Source organism: Anomalospiza imberbis, unplaced genomic scaffold, assembly GCF_031753505.1.
Source record: "Anomalospiza imberbis isolate Cuckoo-Finch-1a 21T00152 unplaced genomic scaffold, ASM3175350v1 scaffold_99, whole genome shotgun sequence".
Classification (NCBI taxonomy): domain Eukaryota; kingdom Metazoa; phylum Chordata; class Aves; order Passeriformes; family Viduidae; genus Anomalospiza; species Anomalospiza imberbis.
This window is the reverse complement of record NW_027100612.1, coordinates 207,501-210,000: the sequence shown is the minus strand read 5'-3', so window position 1 is coordinate 210,000 and position 2,500 is coordinate 207,501. Positions and strand designations below refer to the sequence as shown.

The window sequence follows — 2,500 nt, the reverse complement described above, 5'->3', positions numbered from 1 at the left end:
GGCGGGGCCGCGCGCGGGCCGGCCCCGGGCGCGGCCCGAGTTCTCCCGAGCCCGGCCCTCGCTCCTCTGGCTGCGCGGGAGCCGCCCGGGTGCGGGAGGGAGGGGGTGCTCGGCACGGCCCCCTCCAGGAGGCGCGCCCGCCTCTTGCCCCTCGCTCCTTCGCTCGTCGGGCGACGGCGAGGGGCTGGGAGGCAGGGGGCGCCTTCGGGGCTCGGAGGAGGCGGCTCCTCTGGCCCTTCCCGCACCGGGGAGCGGGGCTTTGCCCGGCCGGTAGAGTCCCGCTCTCGGGCCGAGGCGGCTCCCGTGGCGCGCAGGAGAGGAGAAAACCGCGAGGGCCGAGCCTCCGGGCGTTCCGGGCCGCGCTTCAGGGTGCGCGCGCGCGCGCGGCCGCGTGCCGCGACCCGCCGCCGGGAGGCGGCGGTGGCGGCGGCGGCGGCGGCGGCGGGGGCCTTCCCGGCCTCCTCGTCGTCGTCGTCATTGCCGCGGCCTCTCGGCGGGGTCGGCGAGGCGCTCGGCGGCCGGGCCGCCTCCCCGCGTCGGCGGGGCGGCCCGAGCTGCGGCGGTCCTCTCGGGCGCAGCGCCGGGCTACTGAGGGAAACCCCGGGCCCCGAGGAGGACGCCGCGGTGGTGGCGGCAGATGTCGGGCGCGCCCCCGCCGGTGGACGCTCCCCCGAGGGCGGCAGCGGGGGAGGCACCCCGGCGGGGCCATGCAGGTCGTTTCCCTCGCCCCAGGGCCAGGTACCTAGCGCTCCGCGCCTCGGCGGTCCCAGGCTTCCCCCTCGGCGTCGTCAAACGCCGCGGGAAGGACCGAAAAAGGGGCCGCCGAGCCGGGCGGCGGTTTAAAGACTCGGGCGGCTCGGCGCGCCCCGCCGCGGCGGCGGCGGCGGCGGCGGCGGCGGCGGCGGGTGGCGGGCGGTGGCGTTGCGGCTCCATTGAGGGGTGGGGAGCTACTCCCGCCGATCCCCTGCGGTGGTGTCCGCGGCCACCGGTCGCGCCCGCCGTCGCGGCGGTCGTCCCCGCCGCGCGCGCGCGTGCGGGGGTAGTCGCGCCGCGCCGGGGAGGGGCGCCCTGCCCCCCCCTCTTCGCGGCCCGGCCTCGGCGGAGAGGCCGCGGCGCGCGCGGTCGGCCGCGGGGCCGACCCGCTGGGCTCGAAACGGGCGGCGCCGGCAGAGGGCGCGCGCTCTCTGCCCTTCCTCAGCCGCGGGGCGGCGGCCGCCGGGGCCCGCCGCGCGCTCTCTCTTCTGGGCCGCCGCGGCCGTCCCGCGCGGGCGGCGCCGCGCCTGGCGCGGCCGTGCCTCTCTCCCCTCGGCGGCCTTCGTCTCGAACGCACCGGCGGCGCCGGCCGCCGGCCGGCCGTCCGCCCGCCCGCCCGCCCGGGGCGAGCGCTCGGCGGTCCCTCCGCGGTCGGAGGCCGGCGAGCACGGGCGGCCCCGCGCCGAGCGGCGGCGGCGCCGCTCGGCCGGTGTTCCCGCCGCCCGCGGGCACGGGACCCTCCCCGTGGCCCTTCGCGACCGCGCGCGGTCCGAGGGCAGGGGTGGCGGGCGGCCGCGGGGGCGCTTCCGCGCCCGCTCTCCAGGTGGCGAACGAGGAGAGCGGGCGTCGCCCCCCGGCTCAGCGCCGCACCGCCTTCCGCCGGGCGCGTGCTCGCGGAAGGGGGCCCCCGACGGTGCGGGTGGACGGCGGTTCCCGGGAAGTGCGGCCCGCCGCGGCGGCGGGTCCGCCCTCGGGCAGCCCTCGGGCGCTCGCCTTCCCCCGGCGGGCAGCGGTCCGGCGGGGGGGGGCGCGGCGCCCGGCGGCGGGGCGGCGGTCGTCGCGTGGCGTCTCGAGCGCAGCAAGGCCCCTGGGGAGAGAGAGTCGGCCGCGCGCGTGGGCGCGGCGGCGCTCCGCGAGAGCCGGCGCGGCGGCGGTTCCAGGGGGGAGGCAAGCGCGCGCGCGGGGTCCGAGGGCCGCGCGCCGGCGCGTGGCGCCGCGCCGGCGAGGCCGGGCGGGCCACCGCGCTCCCGCGGCGCGCGCCGCGCGGCCCTCCGCGCGGAGGGCCGGGCCGAGCCCGGGCGCCTGGGCCGCCTCCGAAGGACGGCACACGTAGGCGGCGCCTCCCCTCGCCGGGCGGGGGGAGGCGGTCGGGGGCGCGGGTCCCCCCGCCTCTCGGCCGGCCTTGGGAGCGTTCCGTGGGGTTCCTCCCGTGTTCTTCTCGCACGCGCCCCCTCCGGGGTTTTCCGCGTTGCTCGTACGGTCGGAGCCAGGCCCCGCGCGGGGCCTCGGCGCCAGAGAAAAAAAAGGGGGGCCGCTCCGGGCGAGAGCGGCTCCCGGCCCCCCCGCGCGCGCGGGGTCGGTGCCGAAAGCCAGACAACTCTTAGCGGTGGATCACTCGGCTCGTGCGTCGATGAAGAACGCAGCTAGCTGCGAGAATTAATGTGAATTGCAGGACACATTGATCATCGACACTTCGAACGCACTTGCGGCCCCGGGTTCCTCCCGGGGCTACGCCTGTCTGAGCGTC

The 2,500-nt window shown here is 81.0% G+C and overlaps 1 non-coding gene across 1 annotated transcript in view; it reads left to right on the top strand.

Moving 5' to 3' along the window:
- Positions 1 to 2,348: 2,348 nt before the first annotated feature.
- Positions 2,349 to 2,500, top strand: part of LOC137468053 (5.8S ribosomal RNA) — a 153-nt gene continuing 1 nt past the window's right edge. The window contains exon 1 of the ribosomal RNA XR_010995718.1: positions 2,349 to 2,500. This exon is cut by the window's right edge and continues 1 nt beyond it. This is a non-coding gene — a ribosomal RNA (5.8S ribosomal RNA).